General features: G+C 37.8%; 1 protein-coding gene across 3 annotated transcripts in view; it reads left to right on the plus strand.

Moving 5' to 3' along the window:
* The first annotated feature begins 8,351 nt into the window (after nt 1-8,351).
* Nucleotides 8,352-9,425, plus strand: part of ube2f (ubiquitin-conjugating enzyme E2F (putative)) — a 42,090-nt gene continuing 41,016 nt past the window's right edge. Inside the window, exon 1 of one of the 3 annotated variants that reach the window (XM_035676000.1) lies at nt 8,352-8,590. The gene's annotated coding sequence lies outside the window, so the exon portion shown is untranslated. Of the gene's footprint in view, nt 8,591-8,617; nt 8,774-9,425 lie in introns of those variants that run through there. The other 2 variants (XM_035676001.1, XM_035676002.1) reach the window with 2 other exon arrangements.

Below are 9,425 nucleotides of genomic sequence, written 5' to 3' on the forward strand. Positions count from 1 at the left end.
ATAGTCAAAGTCAAAGTCAAAGTCAGCTTTATTTGTCAAATATGCTATACATGCGCGACATACAGCACATTAAGTATAAAAACATAAATAAATAGTGCACAGTTCTAACTAAATAAGTGAATAGAAAGAGACATAAAATAAACAGTCAACAGACAACATTTTTTTTACAGGACACTGAAGGGGAGTATATCAATGGACATGTTTGTCTTGGCTCTATGTTCCTTTTCTAAAAGCAGACTACATACACAGTCCAACACAAGGTCATTAGGTCATGTTCCATGAAAGTTTGTCATAGCAGAGACTCTGACTCACTAAGAACCTCAAGATAATTTCACTTTCATTTGATTGTTTTAGAAACCCATCTCAACCCATCAGACTCAGAATTTGGGATTTATATACTTGTTATTTTTAGAGATGTTGTACTCACACCATGTGGACGGCCTTAAACCACCATTGTATTTTTATATGATATTGCAGTCTACAGTGGATTTATTTGGGGTGTTGTGACTTTGTTTTGATGAAACTGATGTTTTGTTGTTAGCTTGATCCAAAGTGAGTAACCGTTTTCATTCACTAAAGGTGAATGTCTGTGTGAAAGCTCTAGTGTCTCGTCATTTGAAGTATGACGAAAGTAAGACTAAGTTATAACACTAGGAGCTTTGTCACACAGTCTCACAGAATTTGTCGTTAGTTGTGTTTGTGACAGAATCCTACACTTTTTTTGTCTTTATCTGCTTTCTTCCAAACAGAAACATCCAAGATGCCTTCGCTTGTGAGGTCTTGGCCTCTTTCTTGGATTCTGAATCATAGTCCATGTTGGAGACATTTATTGCAAGCACATTTTAGTGTTGGCAATGCAGAAATGTTACTGTAAGCCCTCAGTCCTTTTGTGCTATTGGTAGCTGCTGGCATGACTTGAGGCCAAGACCAGACTCTGACTGACACAGGTGTTCTGAGGGGGCATGTTTGTATTGTCTGCACCTAGTAGCACATGGGCAGCAGGTTTTCACTTTGTATAGTTTAGCCTTGAGCTATTTTATTTTCCAGATCTACCCTCCTAAAGCCATCATGATAATACCCAAAAGTGCATGATTTAGTGCCCTTTTACGGTGGCCAGTGTGCAAGGTAATGTGATAAATGTGCCCTCTAGGTTGCCCTGCTAGAAAATTAGTAGTATTTAATAGTTCTTTTTTATACTTTCAAAGAGTGTGTATGTTTCTAGTCATGTCTTTGGTGAAATACACTGATCAAAAAGGTACAAATTTGTATTAAATTACATATACAAAAGAGTAGAAGTTATGTGTGTAGCAGAGTAAGAAGCAGCTTCAGTGCTGTTGTGTTGTGGGCCTGACTAGATAAACACTCAAACGTATTAGCAGCTGCTGTGAAAAGTGCCTATTAAATCATTACAGTTTACCCGTCAAATTAATCAGTGTCTTTGTATTTACCATTTTGATGGACCAAAACATAATAATGATCCTCATTGTAATTATAACGCAATCCTCTATTACACATCAAAGCGTGCTTTAAGAAAAGTGGGTAAAATCTTAAATTGCAATGGTGATTCGTTACTAATGGAAAGTAAGGCTATATGCAACAACTCCAAGTTCTCCTGTTTTTGAAACATAGCACCATCTGGCAAATCTGAGCCTTCCTGTGTATCTGTTGTTGCAGCTGTATGAGCTCAAAGTTCCATTCAGATCTCCCACAAACATTGTGCTATTGTCTGGAAGATTATTGATGGGAAACATTACCTCTTCTCAAGGGGCTGCTGATAGAATGCTCCCTTTTCCAATAAATTGTATCAGTGTTTGCTACAGATTTGACTTATACACACACACACACACACACACTCATACACTGGGTTATATAGAGTATTTTAGGTGTGCAATGTTGGGATAATTCAGGAGTCACGCACAAACCGTAGTCAGCCACGAAGGATTATCATACAAATGATTTTCAGCACTCATATTTGAATATAGAAATAAAAGTTAACTAATTTCCATGGTCATTTGTATTCGTCACGAGAAACATCTTCCCTCCTCCTCCCATATTCAAATAAAGGAGGATTTCACTGATCAAACAAAAGTTAGTACTGCTCAAGTTCATTTTAGGTGATAGTTCTGTGCGTATAAGTGGGAGACTTTAAATCCTTTTGTCTGTGATGAAAGAAAATGGACTCGCTCTTTACGTCAATGATGCCAGGCAGAGATAGTAACTCACTTGTTGCATTAAAATACTGCGGAGCTGGAATGACTTCAAACCAAACAAGCTGTTCTGTCAAACAGTGAGCATGTCTGGTGTATCTGCTGTACAGATGTTTCCATCCCCTCATCGAAAGTGCTGTGTGTAACACCACTCACCTATTCTGTGCTAAAACTCAAAAAGCCCTGACTACTGTGGAAGAAATGTTGATTAAAACATATTTCAATTTAATAACACAACAGAAGTGTATTAAACTCATGTCATATTTTTTTTGCATTAAAGGTCCAGTGTGTAACATTAAGGAGGATCTATAGGCAGAAATGGAACATAATATTCAAAGGTATGTTTTCATTAGTGTATAATTACCTGAAAATGGGAATTGTTGTGTTTTTGGTGCCTCAGAATGAGCCCTTTTTATCTACAGAGGGAGCAGGGCGGCAATGTTAGCCGTCATATTTCTACAGTAGCCCAGAATGGACGTTTTTCACAAGTTTCACAACCACACTAGTTTCTCCTACATGCTTGGTAAGGGATGTGTGATGCTGTATTACAAATGGTTGCAATCTGGGCAACTCACCAACTAGATGGCCACTAAAATCAATACACACTGGTCCTTTAACAAAGCAAATATTTATTTTGATTGAAAATGAAAAATGTATGTGTTACATATTTTTATTCATTTTGAAGTGAACTGTATTCCACAGGAGGTAACAGTCCTCCCATGCTTCCACACATGAGTCACCTGCTAATATAAGCTTTTGATAGCTATGAGCATGTGACTCTTGGTGCTGGCATAAATTGCACATTACATCAGATTTCCACATGCCTGAGGACAGTACGACAAAGTACTGCCACCACCTTTTCATCTGTGTCGGTGCCCATTTATGGTTAAAAGACATCCTTTTGCTATCAAGTTACACATTCTCCCTACATATATGTCTGAGTATCAACTAGGGTATTAACAGTTAATCTAATGGGACCCTGAGGGAGGAGCCACTTACTAAGCTGCTGTCCTGTAATGTGTTAGGCTGTTTATGTCTTTTTCTGACCTGACAAATGGGTGCTGGGGTTTACCTTAAATAACTAAACTAAGAGACTTACTCCTCTCAAAACCAGCTGCTGCACTTACAGTAATTTAACTCAAGTTTAATTCAATTTTATCTAAATTATGTGCAAAGCTTAGTTTAAAAAGAAAAGCCCTATGCCATTGTTTGTTCAGCCATCATTTTGGATCATGTGTTCTGCTTGCAGATAGGTAATTTGTTTTCTTGTTTCAAGTGTACATTGAGTTGTTCTTGCTTGTTTTTAAACCACCTGTGGTTGTGGCAACCGTGCAACAGAAGTAAAGCAAGCACGCAGTATAAGACGGGATTTGTATTATTATGACATGTGCATTAGTCATGTTGTTGCAGAGAAGTTTTCCCCTTAAACTGAGTAGACACCACGCTCACATCTGGGTCACGTGGTCCAGCAGGGAGAACAAAGCCCCAGGTGTAACACTTTGGTTTTACATGATTAAGATTAGAGCCACTGGGGCCACTGTCACTGCTGCTGCAGTCACAGTGACAGTCTAATTTAAATTGACAGCCAGATGTCACTTTGATGGTATAACATGGATGACTTAAGATAACAAAATACATACCAAGTTATAGGTGAAAGATTGAAATGGCAGTCCTCTCATTTATGGAAGTTGTTCAAATTATAACAGAATCCTTTGATCCAGACTTAAATATCTCAACAACTGTTGGATGGATTGTCACAATTTGTTATGCAGAGATTCATGGTGCCCAGCAGACGAATCCTAACTCTGAACTCCTGACTTTGGTGATCCCCTGAGTTCGTATCTAATGCCATCATCAGGTCAAAAATAAAATGTTTAAGACACAGTTCACAGTTCACAAACTAATGACATTCCCATCAGCCACAGCTGTACTTTGTCTTTAAGTTCTAATTAGCAAATGGTAGCATGCTAACAAGCTAAAGAGATTGAGCATGGTAATTATTATAACTACTAAACAACAGCATGTTAGCATTGTCATGGTGAACTACCATGCAGAGGTTAGGATTTATCTCTGTGCCTAGACACAGCAATTTTAACGCACTTTGCTGCCTGGAAAATCATCATTAGGTTGTGAGTAATAAAGTAAATGCATCATTTTCAAACACCTGCTAAAACACAAGTTAGCTGATTTCCTTGTGTATCTAATTCAGGGCTGCCGAAACTGGGACCCATGGGCCAAAGCCCGCCATAAGGTTTGATTTGGGCCGCCAGGTGTTTCAAGCAAAAAAGTTAAATTAAAATTAGACTGAAAAAAAATTATAAAAACTTGCTGTTTATGATCTTTTATTTTTGTGAGGTAAAAATGCTCTTTGATTATGTAGGATCCCTTATTATTACAAATCACAATTGTTATTACTTGTTATTATCTGAGCATGGTGGTCAGAGTGACACTTTGTGCAGGAAGTCAGTCAATTAAGGCAATGTTCAACTCTGTCTGAAACTATATTTAACCACAAACCTCAGAAATAAGTACAGAAAGAAATACAGTAGTCTAGTCCCACCCTAATCAGCTACAGACAGTTCATACAGAAACCGTTAATTTTACCTCCACTTACCATCTTACTAACACATTTTAAATTACATTTCAGGGATCTCACAGTTTAAGCATCTCTAGATGTCTCGTGTACTACCAGTGGTACATGTACTATTGTTTAAGAATCAGAGAATAAAGTATAAAATCTTAAAAATACCATATAATAGGTTTTGCTGATAACTAGTGGCCACTTTTAAGTTTCACTTTTGGCCCTCCAAGGGAAAACGTTTAGGCACCCCTGATAAAAAATACTTTACGATCTGCAGAAAAAAGTGGAAAACAAAAGTAAAACCTGCAGAAAAATACAATTTGGTTATTCATATCCTGTGTTTTTACAGTTGAAAGTGGTTGACTGATTAGTATTGCTATAAATCGACATTAAGGTCACCTATTTACAACAAAGCAAATGGTCTTAAAATATCAACATTAATTTGATGTTAAATCAAATTAATCAGTACCCAGAATAGCATCGTGAGGAGAGTAAACAACACAACCTCAGATTTCTTTAGTCTCTGAAATTTGCATTACCTGTTCCACAATGCTGAGTGACTGAATCTCAGTCATGGTCGGAAGGGTGAAGATGAAAGTGAGCCGACCAGTAAATTGCCCCTCAAGACAACCCAAAGCCTAGATTGTACGTACACAACATAGCAGCAAGAGGCAAATCCTAATATTTTAATACCCGGCGTGCAGACAGCAGATGTTTTTTGACTTTGGGTGAACATTTTCCAAGTCACTGTTGGGCTACAGACATCAAAGTTGACAGAAGCTAATTTAACATTTAATTTTTCAAGAGCTGTTCGCACAGATTAACAGAAATCTGAAATTCCTTAAGGTGCACCCTCTGTCAGTTAATTACCCCCTTTGGGTAGAAGAGCACGACAAACTTTTATTATCCCCCTCATTACACTGTTGTTGAGCTCATGGACCCAGAAGTGACAGAAATATTTCAGTTCAAACTGAATGCCTTCATCTTCAATGTTGGATTTACTCTTTTATGAGTCATTTGAGGAGAGGGTGGAAAGTTTTATTAGTTGATACCTTCAGTATGTTCCTGTCCACAATTCTTGATCCCATCTGACTGTCTGTTCTTTATCTCTTGCTCCTGACAAGGCGGAACTAACTTCACCTTTCCTCACTTCATGTTCATTTTGATCTTTTCATTGTTTGTGTCTTTTAATTCATTCATTTTATTTAAAGAGTTTATTCAGCTGTTCTTGTCCACTTTGTTACAACCGTACAACATATTAGTACCCCTCCCATAAATAAATACAGATGTGTTGTCCTCACTTGACATTCATTGAATAACAAAAGCAACGTGTTAAGCACACCATGGTAAGAGGAGTGAGTGAACATAACATTGTCATGAGGGCAAATCCTTCAGCGTGTGAGCATCCCAGAAAGCCTGATGGCCAACACCTGTCTAAACAGATGTAGATGAAATACAATATAATCATCCGCTCCAATATTAATAGACTCCTCTTTTTTAAAACATTCATCTAACCAGGCAGGTCAGTCAAGACCATGTTCTTGTTTACAGTGACAACCCCCATGGTCCTGGGTCCATAACAACTGGCTGAGTGAATCACAGTTTTGTCCAAAGACTTTAGGGTGAATTGGGTTTGCTTCAAGAAACGAATGAGCTGTTTTTTCAAACAGCGAGTCTCATTTTTCTATTTTGCAAATGGTGCTCTTTTCATAGCATATCTGTGTGTGTGTGTGTGTGTGCAGGACAGGTAGATAAGAGGTTTAGTCATACAGTATGGATGAGTCTAACCATCATAATTATTTTTTAATTAGGCTATAATTATTATTATCAATCTTGGAAGGTGTTATTAACGTGTTCATTTAGTTAATTTGGAGGTAATTGGCAAACCAAAATAGATAAATGAGTGACTCATAGAGTAAATAAAATAAAATAAAGTATTACAGGAAAGGGTTGCTGGTCTACAATGTGGCAGAAAAGCTCACTCATAAGGAATATGACAATTACAGCATAAATGCTGCTGAATCAGAATCACTTTTACTGGCCAGGTATGCACACACATACAAGGAATTTGACTCTGGTTTCACGTTGCTCTCAATGTACATACACAGAAATATGAGTACATTTATGTTTGTTCACCCAAATGTTTACAGTTTTTTTTTTTACTGTGTATTTAAACATAATAATAATTAATATTAATAAATAATTTACAGGTTACAAATTCTTTATTATTATATTATTATATCATTATTCTGCAAAACTTTCTCTCATCCCCTTTGTCTTTAGGAAGATAATTTTAAACTTTGGTTAAAAAACAGCTGTGTATATTAAACAAGATTGGGGAAGTGTAACAATCTTCCCTGGGCTATTGTGTTAATGTGAAGTTTTTTTTTTTTCTACGTGTAAGTTAAGTGACAGTATAATTGGAAATAAGATAAGATGGACCCACACTGGGGAAATTCACTTGTTACAGCAGCTCCAGATACAACATAGCAGATAAAAAAGAAAAGAAATACACATTAATAGAATTAAGGTTGTATGTACACTATATACAATGTTTTTTTTATACAGATGTGATTTAAATTAAAATAGAATATTACACAGGTTACAGCAGGAGGTAGTGGCATGTTATAAAAATAAATCATTGCACCGGAAAATATAAATATATCCAGCAGTAAGGATAAAGGCTAGACAGGGCTATGTATACAGTACAGGTTTAAATACTAATGTCTATGTAGGAACTTACATACATCAAACATATACAGTTTTAAGAAGTGCAAAACAAAAAGTGACTATAAAATAAATAACACAAGTTATGATATTAATGCATGCTACAACACGACAGTAAAACATATCCACTCAGTAGCAGCAGGTGTAGTGATTGTATGTTAACCTTTAAACCAGAACCCACTAGAACCGAGTAGAAGGTGAAAGATAATTCACAGGTATTACCCTGCTAATCATTACATGGTTAAATTTAAAAGAGACATCAATACAAACTGTTCTTTTTGTGAAGACCACCCAGAAACTGTTTTACACCTCTTTTGGTAATGCATACACACCAGAACATTTTGGCAAAACTTCAGCAGATTCACCATTGACCATATTTATAAAGACTTTACCTTATTGTGGGAGAATGTGGTATTTTGCTAAATAAGTAAAGAAAATATGTACTTCATTAAAAATGTATTAATTCTGTTGGCAAAATTCCACATTCACAAATGTAAATTCAACAGTAAGAAATCTAATTTTGTACCTTTCTCCATGAAATTATATTTATTTGATTTCTGGCTCCAACAACAAAAAGGCGGTTTAAACTGTCAACACATGGTCCTCTTTCTCTTTGTAATAACATATAAGCTTCCCCTGGCAAAGTTTTTTTGTATTCTATATGTTTGTATACTGTTCTCTGTAAATCATCTGAATTGTAGTCTCTTTTTTGCAATAATAAGATGACTCAGAAATAAAAAAAAAAAAGAATAATAACAACAAAATAGAACCCACTAGAAATCTACTGACTCTGCGGAACTATTTATCTGCCGCCAGGTCTACACGGACAACAATAACAGCCGGCATTCACTGCTCTTCCGTTGCCCATGACACCGGGACGAAGTTCTGACAGCTGATTTCTCCAATCAGTTCAAATCCACTCCGACCCCCCCAATAAATCATTATTCTTAGAGTTATTTCCAGTCGGACGGGTCTCCTGTAGTCTCCGGCTGCAGTCGCACTCGGCGCTTTGTGCAGAGGAGGGCGGCTGATTATGGTGTAGCACAGCGGAGCGCGGTAGCTCTGAGACAGTAAGGTAAAATAAACACACACATAAACACGCGAGCAACCATTTGAAACGCTGGTCAAAACGAGTGGCATGTCTTCGTGACCTCAAGCGAATGTGCAGAGGAGTGAGCCCGAGCTGAGGCTGCTTCTGGAGCTTGGTTATTGCGTGTAGCTTAGCTGTGATTAGCGGTGATAGCGGCTTGTTATTACGGTAAGTTAAGGAGCTGAAAGTGCAGCGACTTATTAAAGCTATTTTACATTAACGTTCATCCTGAGTCTGCTTCATTTGCTTCCAGTAGCCCCCCCAATAAAAGCTCTTGTGCACTTGGTTGTGTGTGATGTTAAGTTCATTTAGTTTCCTGTGAGTTTAAAGCTAAAACCAGCTCTAACTCACCCTAAATAAGTGATCTTCCTCCATGTGTTGACAGCTTATGGTTCAACACAGTCATAGCAGATAGAGTGTGAGTGCACAGCAAGAAGAAAACCACATCTTTCATGAGTGTGTGTGTGTGTGTTAATGTGCTGGTTGTGTTTGTTTCCACAGCCAGCTGTGTTGTCTGCCTGTGCTGCATGGCCCTGCTCCTGTCCCCGCAGCTATTTGACTAACATGCAGGTAGTTTGAGTCAGTGAGCAAGCCGAGGGTTTCGGTGAGTGACAGCTGAGGCAGGTGGGTGTTGAGTCAGACCCGGTGACACACATTTTGTGGGCTCGCTGATACCTGATACCTCCACTTTCTGCTACTGCAGCGTCCCAACTGAGCTCAGACTGGACGCGCATAGTGGAGAGATGCGAGGTTAAAAGAGTTCTGCAGCAACCGGTGAAACTGTACCACGGTGAAATAGTAGTAGTGGGCTTTAGGAGGG

This window comes from Morone saxatilis, unplaced genomic scaffold (assembly GCF_004916995.1).
Source record: "Morone saxatilis isolate NCDOM2014 unplaced genomic scaffold, NCSU_SB_2.0 Contig5, whole genome shotgun sequence".
NCBI classification, from domain to species: Eukaryota; Metazoa; Chordata; class Actinopteri; family Moronidae; genus Morone; species Morone saxatilis.